Source organism: Humulus lupulus, chromosome 7 (genome assembly GCF_963169125.1).
Source record: "Humulus lupulus chromosome 7, drHumLupu1.1, whole genome shotgun sequence".
Classification (NCBI taxonomy): domain Eukaryota; kingdom Viridiplantae; phylum Streptophyta; class Magnoliopsida; order Rosales; family Cannabaceae; genus Humulus; species Humulus lupulus.
The window spans coordinates 199,496,479-199,513,670 of NC_084799.1; the positions used below are offsets into that span (position 1 = coordinate 199,496,479).

Sequence of the window (17,192 nt, forward strand, 5' to 3'; positions counted from 1 at the left end):
AGGATTTTCAATTTCAATAGCTCCATGTGAAAAAACAATACGAACAATGTAAGGACCAGACCACCTAGAGCGTAACTTTCCCGGGAATAAATGCAAACGAGAGTTGTATAAAAGGACTTTCTGACCTGGATAAAAATCTTTTCTCAAAATATTTTTATCATGGTAAAATTTCATGCGATCCTTATACTTTTTTGAATAGTCATATGCATCATTCCTAATTTCGTCTAGTTCATTGAGTTGAAGCTTTCGTTTCTCACCTGCTTTGTCTAAAGAAAAATTTAACTGCTTAATTGCCCAGAAGGCTCTATGTTCTAACTCAACAGGTAAATGGCACGCCTTCCCATACACAAGTCTGTAGGGTGACATGCCAATGGGCGTTTTGTACGCGGTACGATACGCCCATAATGCATCAATGAGTCTTAAGGACCAATCTTTCCTAGTTGGATTCACAGTTTTTTCTAAAATGTGCTTAACTTCCCTATTAGACACTTCAACTTGACCATTAGTTTGTGGGTGATATGGTGTTGAGACTTTATGTGTAATGCCATATTGTTTCATTAAATGTTCAAATGGCTTATTACAAAAGTGAGTACCGTTATCACTAATTATAGCACGTGGTGAACCAAAACGAGAAAATATATTTTCTTTCAAAAAACGAAGCACAACTTTGTGGTCATTAGTGTGGCATGCAATAGCTTCAACCCATTTAGATACATAATCGACTCCAACAAGAATATAAAGATTACCAAAAGAGTTAGGAAATGGTCCCATAAAATCAATGCCCCAAACATCAAATATGTCAATAATAAGAATAGGATTTAAAGGCATCATGTTTCTTTTAGTTAAACTTCCTAACTTTTGGCAACGTTCACAAGCTTTACAATAAACATATGTATCATGAAAGATAGTAGGCCAATAAAAACCACATTGTAAAACTTTAGCAGCTGTTTTCTTACCACTAAAATGTCCTCCACATGCATGATCATGACAAAAAGATATGATTTTAGACTGATCACAGTTTGGAATGCATCTTCTAATTATTTGATCAGGGCAGTATTTAAACAAGTAAGGATCATCCCAAATAAAGTTTTTCACCTCAGAATAAAATTTAGATTTATCATGCTTAGACCAATGAGATGGTATTTCTTTAGTGACCAAATAATTAACAATATCAGCATACCAAGGTAATGAAGAAATATGCATTAATTGTTCATCAGGAAAAGTTTCAGTGATAGGAGTGGAATCATGTATAGTTTCAACAACTAGTCTAGATAAATGATCAGCAACAACATTTTCAGATCCTTTTTTATCACGTATTTCTAAGTCGAATTCTTGTAAAAGCAGGATCCAACGGATCAAACGAGACTTAGCATCTTTTTTCGATAAGAGATATTTTAATGCAGCATGATCAGAATAGACAATAATTTTAGATCCTAACAAATAAGATCTAAATTTCTCCAATGCAAAAACAACAGCAAGCAATTCTTTTTCGGTTGTGGAGTAATTTAATTGAGCATCATTTAAAGTTTTGCTAGCATAGTAAATTACATGAGGTATTTTTTCAAGTCTTTGTCCTAAGACAGCACCTATAGCATAATCAGAAGCATCACACATTATTTCAAAAGGTATTTTCCAATCAGGAGGTCGAATAATGGGTGCAGTAGTCAACAAAATTTTTAATTTTTCAAAGGCAACATGGCAATTACTATCAAAGACAAAAGCATTTTCTTTTCCAAGTAAATGGCATAAAGGCCGAGAAATTTTGCTAAAGTCTTTTATAAATCTTCTATAAAAACCGGCATGGCCTAAGAATGATCTAATTTCTTTCACAGTTTTAGGTGGGGGAAGTTTTGAAATAAGGTCAACTTTAGCTTTATCAACTTCTATTCCATTAGATGAGATTACATGACCTAAAAAAATTCCTTTTTTAACCATAAAATGACATTTTTCCCAGTTAAGCACAAGGTTTTTCTCTTTGCAACGAATTAAAACAAGTGAAAGATGGTGCAAACATTCATCAAAAGAGGAACCAAACATAGAAAAATCATCCATAAATACTTCAAGAAATCTTTCAACCATGTCAGAAAAAATCGAAATCATACATCTTTGAAAAGTCGCAGGTGCATTACATAATCCAAAGGGCATGCGACGATATGCAAAAGTTCCAAAAGGGCATGTAAAAGTAGTCTTTTCTTGATCTTCTGGGGCGATGGGGATTTGGTTATACCCCGAATACCCATCAAGAAAACAATAATATGCATGGCCAGCTAATCGTTCAAGCATTTGATCAATAAAAGGCAATGGAAAATGGTCTTTTCTAGTAACATTATTCAACTTTCTATAATCTATGCACACTCTCCACCCTGTTTGTACTCTAGTAGGGATTAATTCATTTTTCTCATTTTCAACAACTGTGATCCCAGACTTCTTAGGCACAACTTGAACTGGACTAACCCATTGACTATCAGAAATAGGGTAAATGATACCTACGTCTAACAATTTTATGACCTCTTCTCTAACTACTTCTTTCATATTTGGATTTAATCTTCTTTGACATTCCCGAGAGGTTTTAGCATTCTCTTCTAGATGGATTCTATGCATACATATGGATGGGCTAATTCCTTTAATGTCTCCAATGGTCCAACCTATGGCTTCTTTATGTTTTCTAAGGACATCTAACAATTTACCTTCTTGTTCTTTATCTAAAGCGGATGCTATGATAACAGGTAAGGTTTCAGACTCTCCTAGAAAAGCATATTTTAAATTTTCTGGCAAAGGTTTAAGGTCTAACTTTGGAGACTCAGAAATTGATTGAACATGACCTAAGGGTGAAAAAGGTTCAACTTTGGTTTCATTTAAGGGTATAGGCTCTACCAAAGAATTCACATCATCATTAGAGTCATCAACATGCAAGTTCATACCAAAGTATTTTTCACAAAAATCAAATAAGTCATTTCCATCATTTTCACAAATACTATCTATCATGTTAACTTCATGCACTTCTTCACACTCAACAGATTTAACCACATTAAAAACATTCAATTCAACAGTCATATTTCCAAAAGATAATTTCAAAACACCATTACGACAATTTATGATTGCATTAGATGTAGCTAAGAATGGTCTACCTAAAATGATAGGAATTTGAGCATGCATATTTTCCACAGGTTGAGTATCAAGAACAATGAAGTCAACAGGAAAATAAAATTTATCAACTTTTATCAAAACATCCTCTATAATGCCTCTAGGAATTTTTACAGAACGATCGGCTAATTGAAGAGTTATAGAGGTAGGTTTTAGCTCACCAAGACCAAGTTGCTTATAAACAGAATAAGGCAATAAATTTACACTAGCACCCAAATCAAGTAAAGCTTTGTTAATAAAATGATCACCAATAATGCATGAAATTGTGGGACACCCAGGATCTTTATATTTAACAAGACTCTTATATTGAATAATGGAACTAGCTTGTTCAGTTAAAAACGCCTTTTTAGGAACATTAGTGTTTCTTTTAACAGTACAAAGATCCTTTAAAAATTTAGAGTAGGCAGGAATTTGTTTAATGGCATCTAAGAAAGGGATATTGATACTAACTTGTTTAAAAACTTCTAAGATGTCATTATATTGGCTGCCTTTTTTAATTGAAAGTAATCTTTGTGGGAATGGGGCTTTTGGAATGAAAGGATGGATTGGAGTTTCTTTGTTTGATGAGTCATTGAGATTAGAACTAGGAGGCTGACTCTTTTCTTTTTCTTTTTCATTTTCAACCTCGGGTATGTAATCGGGTTTGACAATTTTCTTTCCAGACCTAAGAGTTGAAATTGATTTGACTTCTCCATTATGACTAGACTTTCCTATCTCATATTGACCTTTTGGATTAGGGATAGGTTGACTAGGGAATGTTCCTTTTTCTCTATCAGCTAAAGCAGTGGCGAGTTGTCCTACTTGTGTCTCGAGTTTGGTAATAGATTGAGATTGATTTTGTAGGATTTGTTGGGTAGATTGCATAAATTGTTGTAAAGTATCTTCTAAGGAAGGTTTTCTTTGTTGCGGATATGGTTGATTTTGTGGGGCATGAGCTTGGTTTTGTGTGTTGTATTGGTGCCCTTGATTCATTTGGGGTTGGTTTTGTCTCCATGAAAAGTTCGGATGGTTTCTCCAATTTGGATTGTAGGTGGACGAAAATGGGCTATCATTTGGTTTCCCATAAGTATGAAGTGCATTGGCCTCCTCAGAAAAGGCTTCTTGGTAGGAAGGGCATGATTGGGCATTATGGCAAGGACTAGAACATATAGAACAAACATCTTTTCTAGGTTGAATTGGAGAGTTTATAGTTTGGCTTATGGCTAAAGCTTCTACTTTTCTCGCTAATTTATCTAAGGATGTTCTTAAGTCTAATTCTTCTTTTACTTCATACCTTCCTCCTCTTTTTGGTGAATTAGTTGACCTAGACCTAGGATCAAAATAATTCCATTGTTGTGAATTGACAGATAAATCTTCAAGGGCGTCCCACGCCTCTTGTCCTTGAAATTTTAAAAATTTTCCAGTATGCATAGATTGAATCATTTGACGATTAGAGGGAGTCAAACCATCATAAAAATATTTTACAAGTCTCCATTTTTCAAAACCATGATGAGGACATTTTAATAATAAATCTTTAAATCTTTCCCAACATTCATAAAACTCTTCATTATCTTTTTGAAAAAACTCGGAGATTTCTCTCCTTAGACTATCAGTTTTAGACATAGGAAAAAATTTCAGTAAGAATTTATTATAAAGTTGATCCCATGTAGTTATAGACCCCGTGGGAAGGGAATTTAACCAGGCTTTTGATTTGTCTTTTAATGAAAAAGGGAACAATCTTAGTTTGACCGACTCATCAGAAAAATTTTGAAATTTAAATGTTGAGCAAATTTCTAAGAAATCTTTGACATGCATGTAAGGATCCTCTCTATCTAACCCATAAAAAGATGGCAATAATTGAATGATTGCGGGTTTAAGCTCAAAATGAGTAGCAGAAGTAGTAGGTAAAACAATGCATGAAGGAGCATTAGATGAAATAGGTGCAAAATATTCAAGCAAAGTTTTTTCAGGCACAACATTTTCATCAACAATATTAGCAATAGGTTCCATGATGCTCAAATTTTTACTAACACTTTCAATTTCAAACAAAGATAAACGTCTTTTTACTAATCGTTTTTTAGAGTTACGTTCCCAATGATGCATACAATTTTTCACAAACAAGGCAACAAGGATAATCTCAAACAAACAATTTTCTGATGTGGAAGATCAGTTAAAACCGCAACCACAGAGCATACTTAGAATTTTTAGAGATTTCACAACAATATAATTCTTATGGTTTACTTGTCCCCAGGCCTATTTGATTCCACTTACTCGCGCACTACTAACAACTCCCCGAGGTTAATTAGTAGAGGCGGATGGGAATTTTGGTCAAATTTCCTTTAAGCAAGAATTGCTTATGGTGAAAGGACAAGATTTAGGTTTTTTTTTTTTTTTTTTTTCAAGTATTTTTCACAATATTACGCTAAAATATTAAAGAAGACAAAGAAAAATAAGGCAAAAATTAAATAAGACTAAAATTTAAGCAAGAGTAGGGAGGCATAGCATGCCATCAACCATAACAAAATTAAGGTAAAAACTAGGAGACACAAGTGCCATCAACTTAAACATAAGATAGAGGACTAGGAGGCAAAAATTGCCATCAACTAGCTAGGAGGCAAAATTGCCATCAACTAGTAATTTGCGGAAATTAAATAAAATAAAAATTACAACAATATAAATAAAGAAAATTACAACAAATGTCAAGAGGCACAAGTGCCATCAATTAACAAAGATATAAAAGAAATAAAATTACAACAAAATTATAACAAAATTAGGAGGCACAAGTGCCATCGACTATAAAAATTAAAAGGATAGATAGGAGGCACAAGTGCCGTCAACTAAAAAAAAAACAATAAATATAAATATAAGTATATATTTTTTTTTATGGGTGGTTGAACCGTCCCAAATTTCTTTTTATCTTTTTTTTTTTTTTAGATTTTATAGATATATATTTTTTTGTTTTTTTTTTTTAAGTGTAAAAAAAATTAAAATAACTAGTAGAAGAATTCACTAACCTTGAGATAAATTCGTTTCTTTTCTCTTGCAACTCCCCGGCAACGGCGCCAAAAACTTGATGGACCCTAAACGGGTATGTTTAAAAATTTATATATCGCAAGCGCACGAATCGTCCATATAGAATAGTGATCGTAAGCAAGGATGTCGAACCCAAAGGAGTTGTCTAAAATCGAAAATGAAACTATTTTAAATCAAAAGTAATAAATTCTAACCTAGTTCCAAAGATTGATAAGTTTTAATAGTATGAACATAAAATGAAATATTGAAAAATAAAGCTTTTTAAGATAATGAAAATAAACCAATAATGAGTTGAAAATAAGTATTAAAAGAAAAGATTATTAAGATACTAGAATCCACAAAATGTAAGTTTAATAATATTTATTAGTATATTGATTCCCAAGTTTTAGTGATAGTTAAAATAATTTAAACTATCATTTTCCAAAAATATTTATAATTTTAAGCACAATTTTCTTATAAAAAGATAGGATTTTTCTTCACTTTTCAAAATTATAATTTCAAAGCATTTAGTGTAAATCAATCTAATGAAATAGCAAATAAATCAATGAACATTATTTATAAGGCAAAACATAATATTTTTGTTCTAAGCATGGATGTGTACAATTTAATGACACATCTTACACAAAGAATATTATGTTTATGCACTAATGAAGAACAAAGTGTAAAAATGTTCTAACAATCTAAAATACAAGATATTTAAGATGAAAGAAATATATGAAGAAGAAAAATCCATAGACTTTGTTGCATTACAAGGGAAATCAACATACAACATAAATATTACCTAGTTACAAGTTGCTTCATCATGATCTTAATAATCTTATGAAAAAGATTAGAAGCACATAACTAGAATAGATATTACAAAATAAATGACATACATACTTGCAAAATGCTCTTGAAAAACCCAAATGGAAGAGAGAATGGTAGAGAGAAAATGAGAGAAAAAGATGGTAACCAAAAAATTAAGCACCCCAAAAATGGTCTTGAAAGTCCATATTTATAGCCAAAGTGAGTTTATTAAAATAATCAATTTAAATTAATTAAATTGATTAGATTAATTAAATAAAATAAATATGGTATGTAGAGGTAAATTATAGGGTGTAATGATGATGTTGTGGTGAAAATGTGTAGGAAAAAGGGTAAAAAGTTGGCATTTTTGTCATAGGGGACAAAGGGACAAAATGCATTTTTGTTGGGCTCAATAAGGGAAATGGCAGCAATGTGGTGGTTGGGTGTTGGAGGGGGGGCCACGGGTTGGGCCTAGAGTGGGCCTCACGTGGTTGGGCTTTTGGAGAAACACCATTTTTCTTGTTACTTTCTTTCAAAATTACCATCTTTCCTTTGATTTTCTTGCTTTTCAATGGCAATAATTTTCCTACACAATAAATTATAAACTAAATTAAAATTAAATATTTTCATTAATAAAATATATCATATAACTCCCATGAAAACATTAATTAAAATTTAATTTACATAACATTTAATTTCAATAAAATCATATTTTTAGCATTCAAACTAACAATACTAATTTTAAATAATTAAACTACAACATATTATAATAACATATCTATAAAAACATATAAAAATCTAGAAAACTACAATAAGACTAATAAATTAAAAATTACATAAAAACTTAATAAGTTAATTAAAAACTCATGAACTAAGCAACAATTAGCATGTAAAACATGGTAAAATAACTCTATTTTGTAGAGTTATCAGATATCCTTACGGTGAGAACCGAGACCCTAGGCTTTGGTAACACTTCTGGGACGGCATGGCCGTATTTTTTTAGTCTGATGGGCTATCTGTTTATCTGTGGATTATCTGAGATGTTGATTATATAATATGCATATATTATTTGTTGTTTGAGTTTTCTTGCTGGGCTTCGGCTCACGGGTGCTCTGTGTTGCAGGTAAGGGAAAAGAAAAAGTCAACCAGCCATGAGTACAAAGAGCATGAAGCGGCGCATACATGTTTGGCCTGCCCGACTGCTTTGGTTGGGGCATTTTGAGAAATGGCTATATTAACCTGGGATTTTGATATTTAATTAACTGTAAACCTATTTTGAGTTGTAAATACTTTGTAAACCTTATTTTGGGATCCAAAATGTTAGATACATGAAATTTTCAATGAAACAGAGTATTTTCAAAGATTACAGCCTTAACTTTTGCCTAGTCACACTTTTGTTTTAAAAACCTCGTTTAGCGAGTTATTTGCACATTTTAAACTCACTTAGTAACGACCCTAAGGTAGTAGGACATTACAACTTGGTATCAGAGCGAGCCAAGGTTTATTGATTCTAGAGATTGACTGAACATGTACGCTCGCTGTAATTGAAAAGCTCGACTCAAGGTTGATTGGTATGGTTGATTATTATGCTTGTATATGTGTATGAATGCCTTATTTGCCTACTTAGTATATAAAGAGCATGATGAATGAGTTAACATATGCGTGATGCCAGGGCAAGGCCGGTTGTGTGTTATATGTTATCTGTATGTTATCTGGATTGTTGATTATGATTGGTTGTTGTGAATGAGATGTGGAAATGGACTTTGTTATCATGCCTGATGAGTGGCGTCATTGATTGCAGGCATATAGTTGTAATGCCTCGGCAATCATCTAGACTCCGCTGCAGAAGGGCTGAGGGTGACAGTCAGGATCAGGACCCTCCACCTGCCCCACAGAACTGGTAGCAGATATTAGCCGAAATGGAGGCTAGATTGCAGAAAATAGAAGAAGAACTTCGTCAGTTGAGGCAGCAGGCCCCTTCTCAGGTCACTGGGTTACCAATGCAGCAGAGAGTAATGCCAATGCCAGCTCAGCCTGTAGTTGAGAACAGGTGGGAACCTCTATACGAAGGATTCAGAAAGCAACAACCTCCTACCTTTGAGGGTGGATCAGACCCACTGCGAGCCGAGCAATGGATGAATATGATTTCCTTAATCTTAGATTTCATGAGGGTTGAAGGAAATGAAAGGGTAGCTTGTGCTAGCTACATGCTTAGAAAGGATGGCCGTATTTGGTGGGATGTAGTGAGGCACTGAAGGAATACTACAACTATGACTTGGGAAGAATTTAAGAGTACCTTTAATGAGAAATACTACAGTGTAGTAGTTCGAGTTGCGAAGGTTGATGAGTTTATCAACCTGACTCAGAACAAGTTATCAGTTATGGAGTACGCCCTGAGATTTGATAGATTGGCAAAGTTTGCGCCAGACTTAGTGCCGACAGATGCGGCCAGGAGAGATAGGTTTATACGGGGATTGAATGTGATGATCGCCCGTGATGTGAGTATTACTTTAAATCTGGAGACTACTACCTATGCTCAAGTAGTGGATAAGGACCTTACTGTAGAGAGGGCTGAGGACCAGATATGGAAAGATAGCACTGCTAGGCGCGATACCAGGAGGACGGTGCCTCCTTCTACTGGGCCTAGTCGGGGTAATGTCCCCAGTGAGCAGAAAAGAAGAGTTCCAGATTCATTTGTTCCTTCTAGTTTTGATAGGAGGGTACGCGGTTCTATTGGTGGCTGTCAGGGCGGAAGTGACAACTGGAGGAGTAGACGACGACATCAGGGTGAGTGCCGGATTAGGGCATGTTTTATTTGTGGGAGAGCCAATCATCTTAAGAAAGACTGCCCATAAGCTAAGAAAGAGGAGCCAAAGCACGGAGACAGTCTCGCTCCTGCTAGGGTATTCACTTTGACACAGACTGAGGCGGAGGCTAGTCCATCAGTTGTGATAGGTCAGATCTCTAGCGTTAGTTCTTTGTATACTGCATTGATTGATTCAGGGGTTACCCACTCATTTGTATCTGCTAGGGTGATAGACCAGCTTTGTAAACCTAGTATTGTGTATGCTAGGGGTTTTCAGACTTTATTACCAACAAGAGAACTGGTAGTCTCTAGGAGATTAGTTAGAGCATTACCAGTAATGATAGACGGTAGGGAATCGTTTGTTGATCTGGTTGAACTAGATATGGATGATTTTGACATGATACTAGGGATGGATTGGTTAACGAGGTATGGAGCAACAATTGATTGCAAGCAACGAATGGTGACTTTTGAACCAGAAGGCGAGGTACCTTTTGTATTTATGGGGACGGTGAGTGGACCGCGAGTACCTATGATCTCAGCATTGAGGGCTAGAGACCTGATGCAGGATGGTTGCATAGGAATCTTAGCAAGTGTTGTAGATACCTCTAGAGTTGTATCGGTGGGACCGAATGAAGCCAGAGTGGTCTGTGAGTTCCCAGACTTATTTCCAACAGATTTGCCAGGATTGCCGCCACATTGGGAGATCGAGTTCGTCATAGAGTTGGTACCAGGAGCAGAGCCAGTGTCCAGGGCACCTTACAGAATGGCTCCAACAGAGTTAAAGGAGTTGAAGATTTAGTTACAGGAGCTACTGGATTTGGGGTTCATCAGACCGAGTTTCTCGCCATGGGGTGCTCCTGTGTTATTTGTTAAGAAGAAGGATGGATCGCTTAGGATGTGCATTGACTATAGGGAGTTGAACAAGTTGACCATTAAGAACAAGTATCCACTGCCTAGGATCGATGATTTATTTGATCAGTTACAAGGGAGTACGGTGTTTTCAAAGATTGATCTCCGGTCAGGTTATTATCAGTTGAGGATTAAAGAGGAGGACATACCAAAGACTGATTTTCAAACAAGGTATGGGCACTATGAATTTCTGGTTATGTCATTTGGATTAGCCAATGCCCCAGTAGATTTTATGGATATGATGAATAGAATTTTCAAAGATTATCTAGATAAGTTTGTGACTGTATTTATCGATGATATCCTAGTGTACTCCCAGTCTGAGACAGAGCATGAGCATCATCTGCGCTTGGTATTGCAACGATTAAGAGAGCATAAGTTGTATGCCAAGTTCAGCAAGTGCGAGTTTTGGTTACCGCGAGTTACATTTTTGGACCATATTATCAGTAAGGAGGGGTTACTGGTTGACCCAAGTAAGATAGAGGCAGTGAGAGATTGGCCTAGACCGAGCAGTGTTCCTGAGGTTAGAAGTTTTCTTAGGTTGGCAGGATACTACCAATGGTTTGTAGAGGGGTTCTCCATAATTCCTACTCAATTGACCGAGTTGACAAGAAAGAAGACCAAGTATGTGTGGACAGATCGATATGAGCACAGCTTCAAAGAATTGAAGCGTCAATTGATTACTGCACCAGTGCTAAGCCTTCCGACAGACAATGAGAAGTTCGTGGTTTACTGTGATGCTTCTAGACAGGGTTTGGGATGTGTGCTGATGCAGGCTGGGAAAGTAATAGCTTATGCATCAAGGCAATTAAAAGAGTATGAACAGTGATATCCCACACATGATCTGGAGTTGGCTGCAGTAGTTTTCGCACTTAAGGTTTGGAGACATTACCTATATGGTGAAAGGTGCGAGATTTACACAGATCACAAGAGTTTAAAATACTTCTTTACTCAGAAAGATTTGAGCATGCGCCAAAGACGGTGGCTAGAATTGGTAAAGGATTATGATTGTGATATCCTATACAATCTTGGGAAGGCTAATGTAGTGGCTGATGCATTAAGTCGGAAGGGCCCAGGACAATTGTTTAGTTTGAGGTAGATATCTGACAGGCTTGCTGAAGAGATGACTAGAGTAGGTATAGAATTGGTGGTTGGTAGGTTAGCCAACATAACTCTTCAATCCACGCTCCTTGAGAGGATTAAAGAAGCACAAGGAAGGGATCCTCAGTTAGTTGAACGTAGAGAGGATGTCCTAGCTGGAACGAATAGGGACTTCTCTTTCTCAGAGACGGGCTTATTGAAGTGCAAGGGACGGATTTGTGTTCTAATTGATCCAGATATTCGGCGAGAAATTCTGGATGAGTCTCATACCACTCCCTACTCTTTGCACCCAGGTACTACGAAGATGTACCAAGATTTTAGAGTTTTGTATTGGTGGCCAGGCATGAAAAGGGATGTGGTGGACTATGTGGCTAGGTGCTTAACCTGTCAGCAGATTAAGGCTGAACATCAGAGGCCAACATGATTATTGCAGCCTTTAGGGATTCCCGAGTGGAAATGGGAGGATATTACCATGGACTTTGTGGTTGGATTGCCAAAGACCATGGGTCTGCATGACTCGGTGTGGGTGATTGTGGACAGGTACACTAAGTCCGCCCACTTCTTACCTGTGAGAACTACTTATACTGTGGAGCAGTACGCTGAGCTATATGTAAAGGAAATTGTTCAACTCCATGGGGCTCCGAGTTTGATAGTATCTGATAGGGACCCCACCTTCACCTCTAAGTTTTGGGAGTGCCTGCAGAAGGTGATGGGCACACAGTTACGGTTTAGTATCGCTTATCATCCTCAAACAGATGGGCAATATGAGAGGATGATTCAGATACTAGAGGATATGTTACGAGCATGTGTGTTGGATTTTGGGGGATTTTGGAGTAAGTATCTCCCTTTGATTGAGTTCTCGTACAACAATAGTTATCAGGCGACTATCGGAGTGGCTCCGTATGAGATGTTGTATGGGAGAAAGTGCAGATCACTGATACACTGGGATGAGACAGGTGAGAGAATATATCTAGGTCCAGAGATGGTTCAGAGGACCAATGAGGCAATTGAAAAAGATTAGAGCTCGTATGCTTGCTCCCAGAGTCGCCAGAAGAGTTATTCAGACCTGAGACGCAGGAGCGTGGAATTTCAAGTCGGTGATCATGTGTTCCTTAAAGTTTCGCCCCTGAGAGGAGTGAAACGATTCAGTGCTCGGGGCAAGCTGAGCCCTAGGTTTATTGGCCCCTTCGAGGTTCTAGAATGAGTTGGAGAAGTAGCTTACAGATTAGCGATGCCTCTAGCTCTATCAGGAGTGCATGACATATTTCATGTATCCATGCTCCAGAAATATGTATCAGATACTACTCACGTGTTGAGTTACAACAATTTAAAGTTGGATCAGGATTTATCATACGAAGAGAAGCCCGTACAGATCCTTGACAGAAAGGACAAAGTCTTGCGGAGCAAGACCATCGCCTTGGTTAAACTGCTGTGGAGGAACAGCAAGGTTGAAGAGGTGACATGGGAACTTGAGTCTAATATGCGGGAGCGATATCCCGAGTTATTCAGGTAAATTCGAGGACGAAATTTTTGTGAGGAGGGGATAGTTGTAACATCCCCAATTTGCTAATAATGGTTAGGACCTTGATTAGTGTGCCTGGAGGGCAATAAATGAATTAACATGTTAATATATGAGTTTAAATGAATATGTGATTAGAATGCATGTGTTAGGTGGAATAAATATGCATGTGGGCCCCGTTTGTTTGTTAGTGGTAAATTGGTAATCTTAGCCTGCTGAGGGCATAAATGTAATAATTACGTTATATGATTAATACCACGTGTGGGTGGTGATATTATTGTGATGCATGTGCCGAGACGGTCCTAGCAAGCTTATTAGTTTAAAAGTCACAACAGGATCAAATACCCAGCTCGGGTGGAGCCTAGGGGTATTTTGGGAATTTTGTACTTTGAGTTTGTGAGTTAATGGTTAATGGTAATTGAGTAACTTGAATGACCATGGGTGACCATTAAGAGTAACAGATTTTAGATGAGAAAATGGTAGATTTGTAGGAAAGGTGAAGTGGCAAAATGCCCTTGAGGTTTAGTTAGGAAAGGATTTTGATGGAGGGGTAAGCTAGTCATTTGGCAGAGGTTTAGAAAGTTTCAGCTGGGGGAAAAAGGGGATTCACGTTCAAACACTTAGTCATACTAATGCTCTTGCTGGAAATTTGAAGAAGGATCTAGAAGAAAAGGAAAGGAAGAAGGGAGCTGAAATTGGAAAGGCCTAGGAGGAGAATTAAGTGGTTTAAGGCAATTAAAGTTGATCATAACCAAGATTGTTCAGAGGTAAGAGTTTATCCCCTGTTTTTCTTAAGTTTCAAGTTTGATTTTTAGAGAATAAGCATGAAATTGAAAGAGAGTTGTGGCTGGTTTTGTATGGGAATTCAGCTTGGTAATCAAGAGGATTTGGCTTGAAGCTGGGTTTGGAGAGGGCTCAAAGTTGAATTCTTGATTGAGGTAAGAGTTTTAAACATCCTTGAGTTTTTGTATCTGATGTGGTTTAGGAATTTGGAAGCATGGTTTAAGTTTTCAAGCTTTGGTTTAAGTATTTGGCCTACTGGTTTAAGTTTCTGAAGTTTGAAATCAAAGGGTGGATTTTGGGTGTGATTGTGTGTTTGATCTTGATGCTGGTGTTTATAGGTTGTTAGATGGTTCATTTGAGGTTTCAAATTGGTTTTGGGGTTTAGGTATGTGTTTGGGTGGATTGGAGGTGTTTTAGCTCGGGGGAAAATGCAGGGGAAATCCCAGAAATATGGGTTCGCATAGGGGCGCCGCGACCCTGTTCTTTGGCGCCGCAGCGCGAGGCCACATCAGGAGCTGGGGGACTTTCTGACTTCCTGGGCACCGCGGCCCTCAAGGGTTGTGCCGCGGCGCTAGGCTATTTTCTGGGCGGTGAAATTTTGCAATTTTGGGCATTTGCCTCGGGGGCTCGAGGGTTGTTTTCGTTGTGTCGTTTTGGGAAATTGGTGGTCCCAAGAGTATGGGATTGGTCCCAGGAAGTGGGTTGGAGAGCTCTGGGGGCAAGGTGTACATTGTTAGTTGCTCGGCCACCACTGTCGAGGGTTTGTTCAGGAACAGGAACCTAAAACTTGTATTTTGCCATTAAAGTGGCTCGGTTACTTACTTGTAATTAAGAGCTTTGTATTCACATTATTTAAACCTTGAGTTGGGATCCCATGTATTAAACATCTGCTTTTAATAAAATTTAATTGTTTATAACTGAGATTCTTTGAAACCTAATCCGCTTGTGTCATTAGGAACACATTTTGAACTAAATGACTTGATTAGCGATTCTTGCACTACTTCAAACACACAGTGTAACGGTCTTGGTTATCCAGGGCGTTACAACTTGGTATCAGAGCGTCCTAGGTTTAAGGGTTCCTGGAGATAGGCTGGATATGTACACTTGCCGCCGAAGACAAGCTCGACTCAGGGTTCTTTGATTGAATATTTGAGACTATATGCTTAAGCTTTTGATTAAAATATGAATGTATTATGCTGTATGACTATAGGGAGCATGAGAACTAATAGGGCCTGGCCCTTGACTATTGCATGATGTGATGGAGGCGTGCTGGTTAGCATTGTTGTTGCATGTGAATGAATATTGGGACGATGGATTGCATCTTGTATGCTTGTGGGTGACTGCCCAAGCTGAATTTATATGTTATGCTTGTCTATTGATATGTAGGAAGCATGAGACAGTGTGAATGAACATGGTAGAAATAAATTGGATGGCTAAATGCATAGAAATGTGAATTAATGTTTGTTATGTTCTATGTGTGTATGAATATTGTGATTATTTGGACTTGGATATGGTTTGGTTCAGAGTGTGAATATCAGGGTTGAAGAGTTTAGTCAGCAGTGGCAGATGAACTCAGATTGGTTGCATACAGAATGGTTTCGTAGACCTGGTATCGTAATACAGGAAGGTTGCAGATGATAACTGGGGTTGGTAACCTCCATCTATCATGAAAGTTGCAGATTCGTTCGTCAGCATATGGGTAAATGGTATTGGTTCATTATAAGGGCACAGACAGATAAAAGATGTTGAATGGAAAGCCTAAAAGGCATTATCTTCTGGTTTAAAGAGGAAAGTTTGGGTTGGCTTAAGATTGGTTTAGTGGATGGGCAAAGCCGATTCCATTTTTTTTTGGCGATATAGTGATGAGAGGTCATAATCAAGGGATTGTGCTAAGTACTTATGGCAGAAGGATGCTAGGAAATGGAATTCAGATTGAGACATTAGCATGATGGATGGGAAAGAACTTAGATGGGAATTTGACAAAAGAAGTTATAAGGACATAGTTTGAGCTGCGGAGATTAGTGAATTTATGAGCCTGATTTGGGATATTAAGACAATGGTGATAGGTGTTAATGAGTATTAGAAGTTGAATACTACACTTTAGGGAGAAAAAATACAAGTGGTGGTAATTGGGAATGATGACCCATGTAAAAGTTAAGTTTTTGGAATGGTCCAAGGTGACAGGGCCGCTCCAGTGTACTGTATCTTCGGTTGTATTTGAGCGATAGAGAGAGCCATGTGGCTTGAGATCTATGAAATGAGATATCGAGCATGAATGTTATAGGGCAAAGGATGCAAAGGATAGTACTTCTATTGATAGAACTCAGTGAGGACAGATTCGCGGTTACCGAGGTAGAGGGACCCCAGGCAGTGCTGTGGCACCCAGTTTGTGATAGGAAAGGGGATTTTTGATCGTGAAGGTAGTTGTCAGAATGGTGACGAGAACCAGTGAGGTTATCTGGTATGTACCTAAGGCAGGGGATGTTGCTAGAAAGGATGACAGGGGAAGGCATGATTTCTACATGAGATAATTCGATGTGTTGGGATGGATTTTCCATGGTGAGGGAAACGGGAGACTGGAATGTCTGGTTACATCTGAAGTTCAAGGCTAGCTCCTCGGAGTCGATTAGTTAGTTAGATAGTTTGTGGTTACATAACAAGTTGAAAGAGTTCGGTGTTGAGTATCTTTCAAGAAAGACTCAGACATGGAGAGAGTATGCCTCAAGGGGACAGCGCGAGAGGCTGAAGGAAACAGTAATTACTGGGGAGGAACTAGAAACTTCTTGCAGAGGATTTGGGATACAAGTAATCAAGAGATTTGTAGTGAGAACAATAGGGCTCGTTGTGTGGGAACTTCAACAAGAGTTAGAGTTGGAGAGAGTTAATCTGTTAAGAAATAACCATGGATTGTGGGGGATATCACTTGGAAAATATGAATTAGACTGAATGGAAGCTAAGTCGATCAATAGGCATTCAGATGGATACAAAGAAGGAATGGGAACACTTCAGGACTGGACTACGAACAAGTTTGATGTTGGAAACATTATGGAAGGTGGTAATAACTTGACAGGAAGAATAAGCAGTCAAAGAGGTTTGATCTGGAATCAGATGGAGCATTGTATTGCGAGACTTGTT

The 17,192-nt window shown here is 37.6% G+C and overlaps 1 non-coding gene across 1 annotated transcript; it reads left to right on the forward strand.

The window, feature by feature from the left end:
* Positions 1-4,624: 4,624 nt before the first annotated feature.
* LOC133793004 (small nucleolar RNA R71) lies at positions 4,625-4,731 on the forward strand. Its single transcript, XR_009874471.1, has one exon. It is a non-coding gene; the product is annotated as a small nucleolar RNA R71 (small nucleolar RNA).
* Positions 4,732-17,192: the final 12,461 nt, after the last annotated feature.